We start from the raw sequence: 17,154 nt of genomic DNA, 5'->3' as shown, positions 1-17,154 counted from the left end.
GTTATCCGGCGCAGGGCTTGCGCGCGGCCGGGCGGCTTGGGGACTCGCGGGGTGTGGCAGTGTCCTGCTGGACCGAGGGAAGCGTTCTCACCTGCCTGACACGCGTCGCGCTTCCAGATATTTGCGTAATTCGCACGGAGCATTCTCGGCTGTCCCCTTCCGTCCCGACTTGTCCCGACTTTGCTCGACTGCCGCTCGCTGCCGCTCGGGTCGCGGTCCGTAATGACAGCACAAGCACGAGAAACATCTGCGAGATGGGCGCGGGCCGAACCGGCGTGTCCGAGGCGCCGTGTGCGTCCGTTCGGAGCTACCAGAGCAGCTCTGTGCTGCGCCGTGCCGTGGAAAGGTGCGAAAACATGCACACAAGACACAGGCTGTTGGACAAAGTATCCCTCTCTTGTAGCGACGAAAGGTAAATTTTTGTTTACAAATTTGCCGTTGTGCACTGCTACAAAACAATATGCCCTGACGTATTTCACAACATTTCTGTCACTTCATACTGTTTTGTTATTTCCAGAGACTCTTTGGAAGTCTTCCTTGGCGCACTCTTTTCAAACTGAGTTCCTTAATATCGTATCTTACGATAGTTTAAAATCAGTATGGAAGCATCTTTGTCACATGAGAAAGGTAGCATGAAAAAAGGGCTGGCAGGGGTAGCGACAAGAAAGCAAGAAATGAAGACAGCCAGAGTTCCCAAGCGGTCGCCGATCCGAATACTAACGTTGTTGCTTATCATCGGTGGTCGGACAGGAACAGGTTTTTTTTTTTTTTTAATGTAGTTAGTTTTTGGAATTTAGCGCTCCTACAAAACAGTAGGCTCTGACGCATTTCAAGAGCACATCTGTCGATTCGCAGTGTTTCGTTATTTTCAACGAGTTCCTAGCACTCTTCGTCCGCGCTTTCTTGTTCAAACTGAGTTCATTACTGTAATTTCGCATCTTACGTTTAATACAGTAGTTTAAAATGCTTGTGGAAGCATCTTTGTCGCACCTGAGAGTTTGTATGAAAAGAGGGCTGGCAGGTGTAGTGACGTACAATCTAAAAAGAGAGAAGGAGCCAACAGCACCCGGTGTTCCCAGGCGGTCACCCATCCAAGTACTAACCGGGCCCGATGTTGCTTAACTTCGGTGATCGGACGAGAACCGGTGTATTCAACATGGTATGGCCGTTGGCGTCGTTATACTGTAGCTGCACGGCAGAAGAAGGCTTCGCCTCTCCTCCTAACACAAGCAATCGCTTTTTTCGGTGGCACATTTGACGCAAAGCACGTCCTTCCACCTCGAAGGCGACGCGCCGCCACGTGGGTCGGACGCACAACACAGCTGCTCGTTGCACCGCCTGTCATTCGTTTGGTTCGTGCGGCCTCCGACACTCGCGGGAGACGCACCTTGTTATCGTTATCCGGCGCAGGGCTTGCGCGCGGCCGGGCGGCTTGGGGACTCGCGGGGTGTGGCAGTGTCCTGCTGGACCGAGGGAAGCGTTCTCACCTGCCTGACACGCGTCGCGCTTCCAGATATTTGCGTAATTCGCACGGAGCATTCTCGGCTGTCCCCTTCCGTCCCGACTTGTCCCGACTTTGCTCGACTGCCGCTCGCTGCCGCTCGGGTCGCGGTCCGTAATGACAGCACAAGCACGAGAAACATCTGCGAGATGGGCGCGGGCCGAACCGGCGTGTCCGAGGCGCCGTGTGCGTCCGTTCGGAGCTACCAGAGCAGCTCTGTGCTGCGCCGTGCCGTGGAAAGGTGCGAAAACATGCACACAAGACACAGGCTGTTGGACAAAGTATCCCTCTCTTGTAGCGACGAAAGGTAAATTTTTGTTTACAAATTTGCCGTTGTGCACTGCTACAAAACAATATGCCCTGACGTATTTCACAACATTTCTGTCACTTCATACTGTTTTGTTATTTCCAGAGACTCTTTGGAAGTCTTCCTTGGCGCACTCTTTTCAAACTGAGTTCCTTAATATCGTATCTTACGATAGTTTAAAATCAGTATGGAAGCATCTTTGTCACATGAGAAAGGTAGCATGAAAAAAGGGCTGGCAGGGGTAGCGACAAGAAAGCAAGAAATGAAGACAGCCAGAGTTCCCAAGCGGTCGCCGATCCGAATACTAACGTTGTTGCTTATCATCGGTGGTCGGACAGGAACAGGTTTTTTTTTTTTTTTAATGTAGTTAGTTTTTGGAATTTAGCGCTCCTACAAAACAGTAGGCTCTGACGCATTTCAAGAGCACATCTGTCGATTCGCAGTGTTTCGTTATTTTCAACGAGTTCCTAGCACTCTTCGTCCGCGCTTTCTTGTTCAAACTGAGTTCATTACTGTAATTTCGCATCTTACGTTTAATACAGTAGTTTAAAATGCTTGTGGAAGCATCTTTGTCGCACCTGAGAGTTTGTATGAAAAGAGGGCTGGCAGGTGTAGTGACGTACAATCTAAAAAGAGAGAAGGAGCCAACAGCACCCGGTGTTCCCAGGCGGTCACCCATCCAAGTACTAACCGGGCCCGATGTTGCTTAACTTCGGTGATCGGACGAGAACCGGTGTATTCAACATGGTATGGCCGTTGGCGTCGTTATACTGTAGCTGCACGGCAGAAGAAGGCTTCGCCTCTCCTCCTAACACAAGCAATCGCTTTTTTCGGTGGCACATTTGACGCAAAGCACGTCCTTCCACCTCGAAGGCGACGCGCCGCCACGTGGGTCGGACGCACAACACAGCTGCTCGTTGCACCGCCTGTCATTCGTTTGGTTCGTGCGGCCTCCGACACTCGCGGGAGACGCACCTTGTTATCGTTATCCGGCGCAGGGCTTGCGCGCGGCCGGGCGGCTTGGGGACTCGCGGGGTGTGGCAGTGTCCTGCTGGACCGAGGGAAGCGTTCTCACCTGCCTGACACGCGTCGCGCTTCCAGATATTTGCGTAATTCGCACGGAGCATTCTCGGCTGTCCCCTTCCGTCCCGACTTGTCCCGACTTTGCTCGACTGCCGCTCGCTGCCGCTCGGGTCGCGGTCCGTAATGACAGCACAAGCACGAGAAACATCTGCGAGATGGGCGCGGGCCGAACCGGCGTGTCCGAGGCGCCGTGTGCGTCCGTTCGGAGCTACCAGAGCAGCTCTGTGCTGCGCCGTGCCGTGGAAAGGTGCGAAAACATGCACACAAGACACAGGCTGTTGGACAAAGTATCCCTCTCTTGTAGCGACGAAAGGTAAATTTTTGTTTACAAATTTGCCGTTGTGCACTGCTACAAAACAATATGCCCTGACGTATTTCACAACATTTCTGTCACTTCATACTGTTTTGTTATTTCCAGAGACTCTTTGGAAGTCTTCCTTGGCGCACTCTTTTCAAACTGAGTTCCTTAATATCGTATCTTACGATAGTTTAAAATCAGTATGGAAGCATCTTTGTCACATGAGAAAGGTAGCATGAAAAAAGGGCTGGCAGGGGTAGCGACAAGAAAGCAAGAAATGAAGACAGCCAGAGTTCCCAAGCGGTCGCCGATCCGAATACTAACGTTGTTGCTTATCATCGGTGGTCGGACAGGAACAGGTTTTTTTTTTTTTTTAATGTAGTTAGTTTTTGGAATTTAGCGCTCCTACAAAACAGTAGGCTCTGACGCATTTCAAGAGCACATCTGTCGATTCGCAGTGTTTCGTTATTTTCAACGAGTTCCTAGCACTCTTCGTCCGCGCTTTCTTGTTCAAACTGAGTTCATTACTGTAATTTCGCATCTTACGTTTAATACAGTAGTTTAAAATGCTTGTGGAAGCATCTTTGTCGCACCTGAGAGTTTGTATGAAAAGAGGGCTGGCAGGTGTAGTGACGTACAATCTAAAAAGAGAGAAGGAGCCAACAGCACCCGGTGTTCCCAGGCGGTCACCCATCCAAGTACTAACCGGGCCCGATGTTGCTTAACTTCGGTGATCGGACGAGAACCGGTGTATTCAACATGGTATGGCCGTTGGCGTCGTTATACTGTAGCTGCACGGCAGAAGAAGGCTTCGCCTCTCCTCCTAACACAAGCAATCGCTTTTTTCGGTGGCACATTTGACGCAAAGCACGTCCTTCCACCTCGAAGGCGACGCGCCGCCACGTGGGTCGGACGCACAACACAGCTGCTCGTTGCACCGCCTGTCATTCGTTTGGTTCGTGCGGCCTCCGACACTCGCGGGAGACGCACCTTGTTATCGTTATCCGGCGCAGGGCTTGCGCGCGGCCGGGCGGCTTGGGGACTCGCGGGGTGTGGCAGTGTCCTGCTGGACCGAGGGAAGCGTTCTCACCTGCCTGACACGCGTCGCGCTTCCAGATATTTGCGTAATTCGCACGGAGCATTCTCGGCTGTCCCCTTCCGTCCCGACTTGTCCCGACTTTGCTCGACTGCCGCTCGCTGCCGCTCGGGTCGCGGTCCGTAATGACAGCACAAGCACGAGAAACATCTGCGAGATGGGCGCGGGCCGAACCGGCGTGTCCGAGGCGCCGTGTGCGTCCGTTCGGAGCTACCAGAGCAGCTCTGTGCTGCGCCGTGCCGTGGAAAGGTGCGAAAACATGCACACAAGACACAGGCTGTTGGACAAAGTATCCCTCTCTTGTAGCGACGAAAGGTAAATTTTTGTTTACAAATTTGCCGTTGTGCACTGCTACAAAACAATATGCCCTGACGTATTTCACAACATTTCTGTCACTTCATACTGTTTTGTTATTTCCAGAGACTCTTTGGAAGTCTTCCTTGGCGCACTCTTTTCAAACTGAGTTCCTTAATATCGTATCTTACGATAGTTTAAAATCAGTATGGAAGCATCTTTGTCACATGAGAAAGGTAGCATGAAAAAAGGGCTGGCAGGGGTAGCGACAAGAAAGCAAGAAATGAAGACAGCCAGAGTTCCCAAGCGGTCGCCGATCCGAATACTAACGTTGTTGCTTATCATCGGTGGTCGGACAGGAACAGGTTTTTTTTTTTTTTTTAATGTAGTTAGTTTTTGGAATTTAGCGCTCCTACAAAACAGTAGGCTCTGACGCATTTCAAGAGCACATCTGTCGATTCGCAGTGTTTCGTTATTTTCAACGAGTTCCTAGCACTCTTCGTCCGCGCTTTCTTGTTCAAACTGAGTTCATTACTGTAATTTCGCATCTTACGTTTAATACAGTAGTTTAAAATGCTTGTGGAAGCATCTTTGTCGCACCTGAGAGTTTGTATGAAAAGAGGGCTGGCAGGTGTAGTGACGTACAATCTAAAAAGAGAGAAGGAGCCAACAGCACCCGGTGTTCCCAGGCGGTCACCCATCCAAGTACTAACCGGGCCCGATGTTGCTTAACTTCGGTGATCGGACGAGAACCGGTGTATTCAACATGGTATGGCCGTTGGCGTCGTTATACTGTAGCTGCACGGCAGAAGAAGGCTTCGCCTCTCCTCCTAACACAAGCAATCGCTTTTTTCGGTGGCACATTTGACGCAAAGCACGTCCTTCCACCTCGAAGGCGACGCGCCGCCACGTGGGTCGGACGCACAACACAGCTGCTCGTTGCACCGCCTGTCATTCGTTTGGTTCGTGCGGCCTCCGACACTCGCGGGAGACGCACCTTGTTATCGTTATCCGGCGCAGGGCTTGCGCGCGGCCGGGCGGCTTGGGGACTCGCGGGGTGTGGCAGTGTCCTGCTGGACCGAGGGAAGCGTTCTCACCTGCCTGACACGCGTCGCGCTTCCAGATATTTGCGTAATTCGCACGGAGCATTCTCGGCTGTCCCCTTCCGTCCCGACTTGTCCCGACTTTGCTCGACTGCCGCTCGCTGCCGCTCGGGTCGCGGTCCGTAATGACAGCACAAGCACGAGAAACATCTGCGAGATGGGCGCGGGCCGAACCGGCGTGTCCGAGGCGCCGTGTGCGTCCGTTCGGAGCTACCAGAGCAGCTCTGTGCTGCGCCGTGCCGTGGAAAGGTGCGAAAACATGCACACAAGACACAGGCTGTTGGACAAAGTATCCCTCTCTTGTAGCGACGAAAGGTAAATTTTTGTTTACAAATTTGCCGTTGTGCACTGCTACAAAACAATATGCCCTGACGTATTTCACAACATTTCTGTCACTTCATACTGTTTTGTTATTTCCAGAGACTCTTTGGAAGTCTTCCTTGGCGCACTCTTTTCAAACTGAGTTCCTTAATATCGTATCTTACGATAGTTTAAAATCAGTATGGAAGCATCTTTGTCACATGAGAAAGGTAGCATGAAAAAAGGGCTGGCAGGGGTAGCGACAAGAAAGCAAGAAATGAAGACAGCCAGAGTTCCCAAGCGGTCGCCGATCCGAATACTAACGTTGTTGCTTATCATCGGTGGTCGGACAGGAACAGGTTTTTTTTTTTTTTTTTAATGTAGTTAGTTTTTGGAATTTAGCGCTCCTACAAAACAGTAGGCTCTGACGCATTTCAAGAGCACATCTGTCGATTCGCAGTGTTTCGTTATTTTCAACGAGTTCCTAGCACTCTTCGTCCGCGCTTTCTTGTTCAAACTGAGTTCATTACTGTAATTTCGCATCTTACGTTTAATACAGTAGTTTAAAATGCTTGTGGAAGCATCTTTGTCGCACCTGAGAGTTTGTATGAAAAGAGGGCTGGCAGGTGTAGTGACGTACAATCTAAAAAGAGAGAAGGAGCCAACAGCACCCGGTGTTCCCAGGCGGTCACCCATCCAAGTACTAACCGGGCCCAATGTTGCTTAACTTCGGTGATCGGACGAGAACCGGTGTATTCAACATGGTATGGCCGTTGGCGTCGTTATACTGTAGCTGCACGGCAGAAGAAGGCTTCGCCTCTCCTCCTAACACAAGCAATCGCTTTTTTCGGTGGCACATTTGACGCAAAGCACGTCCTTCCACCTCGAAGGCGACGCGCCGCCACGTGGGTCGGACGCACAACACAGCTGCTCGTTGCACCGCCTGTCATTCGTTTGGTTCGTGCGGCCTCCGACACTCGCGGGAGACGCACCTTGTTATCGTTATCCGGCGCAGGGCTTGCGCGCGGCCGGGCGGCTTGGGGACTCGCGGGGTGTGGCAGTGTCCTGCTGGACCGAGGGAAGCGTTCTCACCTGCCTGACACGCGTCGCGCTTCCAGATATTTGCGTAATTCGCACGGAGCATTCTCGGCTGTCCCCTTCCGTCCCGACTTGTCCCGACTTTGCTCGACTGCCGCTCGCTGCCGCTCGGGTCGCGGTCCGTAATGACAGCACAAGCACGAGAAACATCTGCGAGATGGGCGCGGGCCGAACCGGCGTGTCCGAGGCGCCGTGTGCGTCCGTTCGGAGCTACCAGAGCAGCTCTGTGCTGCGCCGTGCCGTGGAAAGGTGCGAAAACATGCACACAAGACACAGGCTGTTGGACAAAGTATCCCTCTCTTGTAGCGACGAAAGGTAAATTTTTGTTTACAAATTTGCCGTTGTGCACTGCTACAAAACAATATGCCCTGACGTATTTCACAACATTTCTGTCACTTCATACTGTTTTGTTATTTCCAGAGACTCTTTGGAAGTCTTCCTTGGCGCACTCTTTTCAAACTGAGTTCCTTAATATCGTATCTTACGATAGTTTAAAATCAGTATGGAAGCATCTTTGTCACATGAGAAAGGTAGCATGAAAAAAGGGCTGGCAGGGGTAGCGACAAGAAAGCAAGAAATGAAGACAGCCAGAGTTCCCAAGCGGTCGCCGATCCGAATACTAACGTTGTTGCTTATCATCGGTGGTCGGACAGGAACAGGTTTTTTTTTTTTTTTAATGTAGTTAGTTTTTGGAATTTAGCGCTCCTACAAAACAGTAGGCTCTGACGCATTTCAAGAGCACATCTGTCGATTCGCAGTGTTTCGTTATTTTCAACGAGTTCCTAGCACTCTTCGTCCGCGCTTTCTTGTTCAAACTGAGTTCATTACTGTAATTTCGCATCTTACGTTTAATACAGTAGTTTAAAATGCTTGTGGAAGCATCTTTGTCGCACCTGAGAGTTTGTATGAAAAGAGGGCTGGCAGGTGTAGTGACGTACAATCTAAAAAGAGAGAAGGAGCCAACAGCACCCGGTGTTCCCAGGCGGTCACCCATCCAAGTACTAACCGGGCCCGATGTTGCTTAACTTCGGTGATCGGACGAGAACCGGTGTATTCAACATGGTATGGCCGTTGGCGTCGTTATACTGTAGCTGCACGGCAGAAGAAGGCTTCGCCTCTCCTCCTAACACAAGCAATCGCTTTTTTCGGTGGCACATTTGACGCAAAGCACGTCCTTCCACCTCGAAGGCGACGCGCCGCCACGTGGGTCGGACGCACAACACAGCTGCTCGTTGCACCGCCTGTCATTCGTTTGGTTCGTGCGGCCTCCGACACTCGCGGGAGACGCACCTTGTTATCGTTATCCGGCGCAGGGCTTGCGCGCGGCCGGGCGGCTTGGGGACTCGCGGGGTGTGGCAGTGTCCTGCTGGACCGAGGGAAGCGTTCTCACCTGCCTGACACGCGTCGCGCTTCCAGATATTTGCGTAATTCGCACGGAGCATTCTCGGCTGTCCCCTTCCGTCCCGACTTGTCCCGACTTTGCTCGACTGCCGCTCGCTGCCGCTCGGGTCGCGGTCCGTAATGACAGCACAAGCACGAGAAACATCTGCGAGATGGGCGCGGGCCGAACCGGCGTGTCCGAGGCGCCGTGTGCGTCCGTTCGGAGCTACCAGAGCAGCTCTGTGCTGCGCCGTGCCGTGGAAAGGTGCGAAAACATGCACACAAGACACAGGCTGTTGGACAAAGTATCCCTCTCTTGTAGCGACGAAAGGTAAATTTTTGTTTACAAATTTGCCGTTGTGCACTGCTACAAAACAATATGCCCTGACGTATTTCACAACATTTCTGTCACTTCATACTGTTTTGTTATTTCCAGAGACTCTTTGGAAGTCTTCCTTGGCGCACTCTTTTCAAACTGAGTTCCTTAATATCGTATCTTACGATAGTTTAAAATCAGTATGGAAGCATCTTTGTCACATGAGAAAGGTAGCATGAAAAAAGGGCTGGCAGGGGTAGCGACAAGAAAGCAAGAAATGAAGACAGCCAGAGTTCCCAAGCGGTCGCCGATCCGAATACTAACGTTGTTGCTTATCATCGGTGGTCGGACAGGAACAGGTTTTTTTTTTTTTTTAATGTAGTTAGTTTTTGGAATTTAGCGCTCCTACAAAACAGTAGGCTCTGACGCATTTCAAGAGCACATCTGTCGATTCGCAGTGTTTCGTTATTTTCAACGAGTTCCTAGCACTCTTCGTCCGCGCTTTCTTGTTCAAACTGAGTTCATTACTGTAATTTCGCATCTTACGTTTAATACAGTAGTTTAAAATGCTTGTGGAAGCATCTTTGTCGCACCTGAGAGTTTGTATGAAAAGAGGGCTGGCAGGTGTAGTGACGTACAATCTAAAAAGAGAGAAGGAGCCAACAGCACCCGGTGTTCCCAGGCGGTCACCCATCCAAGTACTAACCGGGCCCGATGTTGCTTAACTTCGGTGATCGGACGAGAACCGGTGTATTCAACATGGTATGGCCGTTGGCGTCGTTATACTGTAGCTGCACGGCAGAAGAAGGCTTCGCCTCTCCTCCTAACACAAGCAATCGCTTTTTTCGGTGGCACATTTGACGCAAAGCACGTCCTTCCACCTCGAAGGCGACGCGCCGCCACGTGGGTCGGACGCACAACACAGCTGCTCGTTGCACCGCCTGTCATTCGTTTGGTTCGTGCGGCCTCCGACACTCGCGGGAGACGCACCTTGTTATCGTTATCCGGCGCAGGGCTTGCGCGCGGCCGGGCGGCTTGGGGACTCGCGGGGTGTGGCAGTGTCCTGCTGGACCGAGGGAAGCGTTCTCACCTGCCTGACACGCGTCGCGCTTCCAGATATTTGCGTAATTCGCACGGAGCATTCTCGGCTGTCCCCTTCCGTCCCGACTTGTCCCGACTTTGCTCGACTGCCGCTCGCTGCCGCTCGGGTCGCGGTCCGTAATGACAGCACAAGCACGAGAAACATCTGCGAGATGGGCGCGGGCCGAACCGGCGTGTCCGAGGCGCCGTGTGCGTCCGTTCGGAGCTACCAGAGCAGCTCTGTGCTGCGCCGTGCCGTGGAAAGGTGCGAAAACATGCACACAAGACACAGGCTGTTGGACAAAGTATCCCTCTCTTGTAGCGACGAAAGGTAAATTTTTGTTTACAAATTTGCCGTTGTGCACTGCTACAAAACAATATGCCCTGACGTATTTCACAACATTTCTGTCACTTCATACTGTTTTGTTATTTCCAGAGACTCTTTGGAAGTCTTCCTTGGCGCACTCTTTTCAAACTGAGTTCCTTAATATCGTATCTTACGATAGTTTAAAATCAGTATGGAAGCATCTTTGTCACATGAGAAAGGTAGCATGAAAAAAGGGCTGGCAGGGGTAGCGACAAGAAAGCAAGAAATGAAGACAGCCAGAGTTCCCAAGCGGTCGCCGATCCGAATACTAACGTTGTTGCTTATCATCGGTGGTCGGACAGGAACAGGTTTTTTTTTTTTTTTAATGTAGTTAGTTTTTGGAATTTAGCGCTCCTACAAAACAGTAGGCTCTGACGCATTTCAAGAGCACATCTGTCGATTCGCAGTGTTTCGTTATTTTCAACGAGTTCCTAGCACTCTTCGTCCGCGCTTTCTTGTTCAAACTGAGTTCATTACTGTAATTTCGCATCTTACGTTTAATACAGTAGTTTAAAATGCTTGTGGAAGCATCTTTGTCGCACCTGAGAGTTTGTATGAAAAGAGGGCTGGCAGGTGTAGTGACGTACAATCTAAAAAGAGAGAAGGAGCCAACAGCACCCGGTGTTCCCAGGCGGTCACCCATCCAAGTACTAACCGGGCCCGATGTTGCTTAACTTCGGTGATCGGACGAGAACCGGTGTATTCAACATGGTATGGCCGTTGGCGTCGTTATACTGTAGCTGCACGGCAGAAGAAGGCTTCGCCTCTCCTCCTAACACAAGCAATCGCTTTTTTCGGTGGCACATTTGACGCAAAGCACGTCCTTCCACCTCGAAGGCGACGCGCCGCCACGTGGGTCGGACGCACAACACAGCTGCTCGTTGCACCGCCTGTCATTCGTTTGGTTCGTGCGGCCTCCGACACTCGCGGGAGACGCACCTTGTTATCGTTATCCGGCGCAGGGCTTGCGCGCGGCCGGGCGGCTTGGGGACTCGCGGGGTGTGGCAGTGTCCTGCTGGACCGAGGGAAGCGTTCTCACCTGCCTGACACGCGTCGCGCTTCCAGATATTTGCGTAATTCGCACGGAGCATTCTCGGCTGTCCCCTTCCGTCCCGACTTGTCCCGACTTTGCTCGACTGCCGCTCGCTGCCGCTCGGGTCGCGGTCCGTAATGACAGCACAAGCACGAGAAACATCTGCGAGATGGGCGCGGGCCGAACCGGCGTGTCCGAGGCGCCGTGTGCGTCCGTTCGGAGCTACCAGAGCAGCTCTGTGCTGCGCCGTGCCGTGGAAAGGTGCGAAAACATGCACACAAGACACAGGCTGTTGGACAAAGTATCCCTCTCTTGTAGCGACGAAAGGTAAATTTTTGTTTACAAATTTGCCGTTGTGCACTGCTACAAAACAATATGCCCTGACGTATTTCACAACATTTCTGTCACTTCATACTGTTTTGTTATTTCCAGAGACTCTTTGGAAGTCTTCCTTGGCGCACTCTTTTCAAACTGAGTTCCTTAATATCGTATCTTACGATAGTTTAAAATCAGTATGGAAGCATCTTTGTCACATGAGAAAGGTAGCATGAAAAAAGGGCTGGCAGGGGTAGCGACAAGAAAGCAAGAAATGAAGACAGCCAGAGTTCCCAAGCGGTCGCCGATCCGAATACTAACGTTGTTGCTTATCATCGGTGGTCGGACAGGAACAGGTTTTTTTTTTTTTTTAATGTAGTTAGTTTTTGGAATTTAGCGCTCCTACAAAACAGTAGGCTCTGACGCATTTCAAGAGCACATCTGTCGATTCGCAGTGTTTCGTTATTTTCAACGAGTTCCTAGCACTCTTCGTCCGCGCTTTCTTGTTCAAACTGAGTTCATTACTGTAATTTCGCATCTTACGTTTAATACAGTAGTTTAAAATGCTTGTGGAAGCATCTTTGTCGCACCTGAGAGTTTGTATGAAAAGAGGGCTGGCAGGTGTAGTGACGTACAATCTAAAAAGAGAGAAGGAGCCAACAGCACCCGGTGTTCCCAGGCGGTCACCCATCCAAGTACTAACCGGGCCCGATGTTGCTTAACTTCGGTGATCGGACGAGAACCGGTGTATTCAACATGGTATGGCCGTTGGCGTCGTTATACTGTAGCTGCACGGCAGAAGAAGGCTTCGCCTCTCCTCCTAACACAAGCAATCGCTTTTTTCGGTGGCACATTTGACGCAAAGCACGTCCTTCCACCTCGAAGGCGACGCGCCGCCACGTGGGTCGGACGCACAACACAGCTGCTCGTTGCACCGCCTGTCATTCGTTTGGTTCGTGCGGCCTCCGACACTCGCGGGAGACGCACCTTGTTATCGTTATCCGGCGCAGGGCTTGCGCGCGGCCGGGCGGCTTGGGGACTCGCGGGGTGTGGCAGTGTCCTGCTGGACCGAGGGAAGCGTTCTCACCTGCCTGACACGCGTCGCGCTTCCAGATATTTGCGTAATTCGCACGGAGCATTCTCGGCTGTCCCCTTCCGTCCCGACTTGTCCCGACTTTGCTACTGCCGCTCGCTGTTCCGCTCGGGTCGCGGTCCGTAATGACAGCACAAGCACGAGAAACATCTGCGAGATGGGCGCGGGCCGAACCGGCGTGTCCGAGGCGCCGTGTGCGTCCGTTCGGAGCTACCAGAGCAGCTCTGTGCTGCGCCGTGCCGTGGAAAGGTGCGAAAACATGCACACAAGACACAGGCTGTTGGACAAAGTATCCCTCTCTTGTAGCGACGAAAGGTAAATTTTTGTTTACAAATTTGCCGTTGTGCACTGCTACAAAACAATATGCCCTGACGTATTTCACAACATTTCTGTCACTTCATACTGTTTTGTTATTTCCAGAGACTCTTTGGAAGTCTTCCTTGGCGCACTCTTTTCAAACTGAGTTCCTTAATATCGTATCTTACGATAGTTTAAAATCAGTATGGAAGCATCTTTGTCACATGAGAAAGGTAGCATGAAAAAAGGGCTGGCAGGGGTAGCGACAAGAAAGCAAGAAATGAAGACAGCCAGAGTTCCCAAGCGGTCGCCGATCCGAATACTAACGTTGTTGCTTATCATCGGTGGTCCGGACAGGAACAGGTTTTTTTTTTTTTTTTTAATGTAGTTAGTTTTTGGAATTTAGCGCTCCTACAAAACAGTAGGCTCTGACGCATTTCAAGAGCACATCTGTCGATTCGCAGTGTTTCGTTATTTTCAACGAGTTCCTAGCACTCTTCGTCCGCGCTTTCTTGTTCAAACTGAGTTCATTACTGTAATTTCGCATCTTACGTTTAATACAGTAGTTTAAAATGCTTGTGGAAGCATCTTTGTCGCACCTGAGAGTTTGTATGAAAAGAGGGCTGGCAGGTGTAGTGACGTACAATCTAAAAAGAGAGAAGGAGCCAACAGCACCCGGTGTTCCCAGGCGGTCACCCATCCAAGTACTAACCGGGCCCGATGTTGCTTAACTTCGGTGATCGGACGAGAACCGGTGTATTCAACATGGTATGGCCGTTGGCGTCGTTATACTGTAGCTGCACGGCAGAAGAAGGCTTCGCCTCTCCTCCTAACACAAGCAATCGCTTTTTTCGGTGGCACATTTGACGCAAAGCACGTCCTTCCACCTCGAAGGCGACGCGCCGCCACGTGGGTCGGACGCACAACACAGCTGCTCGTTGCACCGCCTGTCATTCGTTTGGTTCGTGCGGCCTCCGACACTCGCGGGAGACGCACCTTGTTATCGTTATCCGGCGCAGGGCTTGCGCGCGGCCGGGCGGCTTGGGGACTGCGCGGGGTGTGGCAGTGTCCTGCTGGACCGACGGAAGCTTCCTCACCTGCCCGACACACGCCGCGATTCCAGATATTTGCGTAATTCGCTCGCCTGTCCCCTCCCCTTCCGTCCCGACTTGTCCCGACTTTGCTCGACTGCCGCTCGCTGCCGCTCGGGTCGCGGTCCGTAATGACAGCACAAGCACGAGAAACATCTGCGAGATGGGCGCGGGCCGAACCGGCGTGTCCGAGGCGCCGTGTGCGTCCGTTCGGAGCTACCAGAGCAGCTCTGTGCTGCGCCGTGCCGTGGAAAGGTGCGAAAACATGCACACAAGACACAGGCTGTTGGACAAAGTATCCCTCTCTTGTAGCGACGAAAGGTAAATTTTTGTTTACAAATTTGCCGTTGTGCACTGCTACAAAACAATATGCCCTGACGTATTTCACAACATTTCTGTCACTTCATACTGTTTTGTTATTTCCAGAGACTCTTTGGAAGTCTTCCTTGGCGCACTCTTTTCAAACTGAGTTCCTTAATATCGTATCTTACGATAGTTTAAAATCAGTATGGAAGCATCTTTGTCACATGAGAAAGGTAGCATGAAAAAAGGGCTGGCAGGGGTAGCGACAAGAAAGCAAGAAATGAAGACAGCCAGAGTTCCCAAGCGGTCGCCGATCCGAATACTAACGTTGTTGCTTATCATCGGTGGTCGGACAGGAACAGGTTTTTTTTTTTTTTTTTAATGTAGTTAGTTTTTGGAATTTAGCGCTCCTACAAAACAGTAGGCTCTGACGCATTTCAAGAGCACATCTGTCGATTCGCAGTGTTTCGTTATTTTCAACGAGTTCCTAGCACTCTTCGTCCGCGCTTTCTTGTTCAAACTGAGTTCATTACTGTAATTTCGCATCTTACGTTTAATACAGTAGTTTAAAATGCTTGTGGAAGCATCTTTGTCGCACCTGAGAGTTTGTATGAAAAGAGGGCTGGCAGGTGTAGTGACGTACAATCTAAAAAGAGAGAAGGAGCCAACAGCACCCGGTGTTCCCAGGCGGTCACCCATCCAAGTACTAACCGGGCCCGATGTTGCTTAACTTCGGTGATCGGACGAGAACCGGTGTATTCAACATGGTATGGCCGTTGGCGTCGTTATACTGTAGCTGCACGGCAGAAGAAGGCTTCGCCTCTCCTCCTAACACAAGCAATCGCTTTTTTCGGTGGCACATTTGACGCAAAGCACGTCCTTCCACCTCGAAGGCGACGCGCCGCCACGTGGGTCGGACGCACAACACAGCTGCTCGTTGCACCGCCTGTCATTCGTTTGGTTCGTGCGGCCTCCGACACTCGCGGGAGACGCACCTTGTTATCGTTATCCGGCGCAGGGCTTGCGCGCGGCCGGGCGGCTTGGGGACTGCGCGGGGTGTGGCAGTGTCCTGCTGGACCGACGGAAGCTTCCTCACCTGCCCGACACACGCCGCGATTCCAGATATTTGCGTAATTCGCTCGCCTGTCCCCTCCCCTTCCGTCCCGACTTGTCCCGACTTTGCTCGACTGCCGCTCGCTGCCGCTCGGGTCGCGGTCCGTAATGACAGCACAAGCACGAGAAACATCTGCGAGATGGGCGCGGGCCGAACCGGCGTGTCCGAGGCGCCGTGTGCGTCCGTTCGGAGCTACCAGAGCAGCTCTGTGCTGCGCCGTGCCGTGGAAAGGTGCGAAAACATGCACACAAGACACAGGCTGTTGGACAAAGTATCCCTCTCTTGTAGCGACGAAAGGTAAATTTTTGTTTACAAATTTGCCGTTGTGCACTGCTACAAAACAATATGCCCTGACGTATTTCACAACATTTCTGTCACTTCATACTGTTTTGTTATTTCCAGAGACTCTTTGGAAGTCTTCCTTGGCGCACTCTTTTCAAACTGAGTTCCTTAATATCGTATCTTACGATAGTTTAAAATCAGTATGGAAGCATCTTTGTCACATGAGAAAGGTAGCATGAAAAAAGGGCTGGCAGGGGTAGCGACAAGAAAGCAAGAAATGAAGACAGCCAGAGTTCCCAAGCGGTCGCCGATCCGAATACTAACGTTGTTGCTTATCATCGGTGGTCGGACAGGAACAGGTTTTTTTTTTTTTTTAATGTAGTTAGTTTTTGGAATTTAGCGCTCCTACAAAACAGTAGGCTCTGACGCATTTCAAGAGCACATCTGTCGATTCGCAGTGTTTCGTTATTTTCAACGAGTTCCTAGCACTCTTCGTCCGCGCTTTCTTGTTCAAACTGAGTTCATTACTGTAATTTCGCATCTTACGTTTAATACAGTAGTTTAAAATGCTTGTGGAAGCATCTTTGTCGCACCTGAGAGTTTGTATGAAAAGAGGGCTGGCAGGTGTAGTGACGTACAATCTAAAAAGAGAGAAGGAGCCAACAGCACCCGGTGTTCCCAGGCGGTCACCCATCCAAGTACTAACCGGGCCCGATGTTGCTTAACTTCGGTGATCGGACGAGAACCGGTGTATTCAACATGGTATGGCCGTTGGCGTCGTTATACTGTAGCTGCACGGCAGAAGAAGGCTTCGCCTCTCCTCCTAACACAAGCAATCGCTTTTTTCGGTGGCACATTTGACGCAAAGCACGTCCTTCCACCTCGAAGGCGACGCGCCGCCACGTGGGTCGGACGCACAACACAGCTGCTCGTTGCACCGCCTGTCATTCGTTTGGTTCGTGCGGCCTCCGACACTCGCGGGAGACGCACCTTGTTATCGTTATCCGGCGCAGGGCTTGCGCGCGGCCGGGCGGCTTGGGGACTGCGCGGGGTGTGGCAGTGTCCTGCTGGACCGACGGAAGCTTCCTCACCTGCCCGACACACGCCGCGATTCCAGATATTTGCGTAATTCGCTCGCCTGTCCCCTCCCCTTCCGTCCCGACTTGTCCCGACTTTGCTCGACTGCCGCTCGCTGCCGCTCGGGTCGCGGTCCGTAATGACAGCACAAGCACGAGAAACATCTGCGAGATGGGCGCGGGCCGAACCGGCGTGTCCGAGGCGCCGTGTGCGTCCGTTCGGAGCTACCAGAGCAGCTCTGTGCTGCGCCGTGCCGTGGAAAGGTGCGAAAACATGCACACAAGACACAGGCTGTTGGACAAAGTATCCCTCTCTTGTAGCGACGA

General features: G+C 51.7%; 12 non-coding genes across 12 annotated transcripts; all 12 read right to left on the bottom strand.

Moving 5' to 3' along the window:
• Positions 1 to 1,054: 1,054 nt before the first annotated feature.
• Positions 1,055 to 1,173, bottom strand: LOC126356453 (5S ribosomal RNA). Its single transcript, XR_007565716.1, has one exon. It is a non-coding gene; the product is annotated as a 5S ribosomal RNA (ribosomal RNA).
• Positions 1,174 to 2,450: 1,277 nt separating this feature from the next.
• LOC126356452 (5S ribosomal RNA) lies at positions 2,451 to 2,569 on the bottom strand. The gene has a single exon (XR_007565715.1). It is a non-coding gene; the product is annotated as a 5S ribosomal RNA (ribosomal RNA).
• A 1,277-nt stretch (positions 2,570 to 3,846) lies between these two features.
• Positions 3,847 to 3,965, bottom strand: LOC126356451 (5S ribosomal RNA). The gene has a single exon (XR_007565714.1). It is a non-coding gene; the product is annotated as a 5S ribosomal RNA (ribosomal RNA).
• A 1,278-nt stretch (positions 3,966 to 5,243) lies between these two features.
• LOC126356450 (5S ribosomal RNA) lies at positions 5,244 to 5,362 on the bottom strand. The gene has a single exon (XR_007565713.1). It is a non-coding gene; the product is annotated as a 5S ribosomal RNA (ribosomal RNA).
• A 1,279-nt stretch (positions 5,363 to 6,641) lies between these two features.
• Positions 6,642 to 6,760, bottom strand: LOC126356488 (5S ribosomal RNA). Its single transcript, XR_007565750.1, has one exon. It is a non-coding gene; the product is annotated as a 5S ribosomal RNA (ribosomal RNA).
• Positions 6,761 to 8,037: 1,277 nt separating this feature from the next.
• Positions 8,038 to 8,156, bottom strand: LOC126356449 (5S ribosomal RNA). The gene has a single exon (XR_007565712.1). It is a non-coding gene; the product is annotated as a 5S ribosomal RNA (ribosomal RNA).
• Positions 8,157 to 9,433: 1,277 nt separating this feature from the next.
• Positions 9,434 to 9,552, bottom strand: LOC126356447 (5S ribosomal RNA). The gene has a single exon (XR_007565710.1). It is a non-coding gene; the product is annotated as a 5S ribosomal RNA (ribosomal RNA).
• A 1,277-nt stretch (positions 9,553 to 10,829) lies between these two features.
• LOC126356446 (5S ribosomal RNA) lies at positions 10,830 to 10,948 on the bottom strand. Its single transcript, XR_007565709.1, has one exon. It is a non-coding gene; the product is annotated as a 5S ribosomal RNA (ribosomal RNA).
• A 1,277-nt stretch (positions 10,949 to 12,225) lies between these two features.
• LOC126356445 (5S ribosomal RNA) lies at positions 12,226 to 12,344 on the bottom strand. The gene has a single exon (XR_007565708.1). It is a non-coding gene; the product is annotated as a 5S ribosomal RNA (ribosomal RNA).
• Positions 12,345 to 13,624: 1,280 nt separating this feature from the next.
• On the bottom strand, positions 13,625 to 13,743 carry LOC126356444 (5S ribosomal RNA). Its single transcript, XR_007565707.1, has one exon. It is a non-coding gene; the product is annotated as a 5S ribosomal RNA (ribosomal RNA).
• Positions 13,744 to 15,017: 1,274 nt separating this feature from the next.
• Positions 15,018 to 15,136, bottom strand: LOC126356443 (5S ribosomal RNA). Its single transcript, XR_007565706.1, has one exon. It is a non-coding gene; the product is annotated as a 5S ribosomal RNA (ribosomal RNA).
• A 1,272-nt stretch (positions 15,137 to 16,408) lies between these two features.
• Positions 16,409 to 16,527, bottom strand: LOC126356442 (5S ribosomal RNA). Its single transcript, XR_007565705.1, has one exon. It is a non-coding gene; the product is annotated as a 5S ribosomal RNA (ribosomal RNA).
• Positions 16,528 to 17,154: the final 627 nt, after the last annotated feature.

The sequence above is a fragment of the Schistocerca gregaria genome, chromosome 3 (genome assembly GCF_023897955.1).
Source record: "Schistocerca gregaria isolate iqSchGreg1 chromosome 3, iqSchGreg1.2, whole genome shotgun sequence".
NCBI classification, from domain to species: Eukaryota; Metazoa; Arthropoda; class Insecta; order Orthoptera; family Acrididae; genus Schistocerca; species Schistocerca gregaria.
This window is presented reverse-complemented; position numbering and strand designations above follow the sequence as displayed.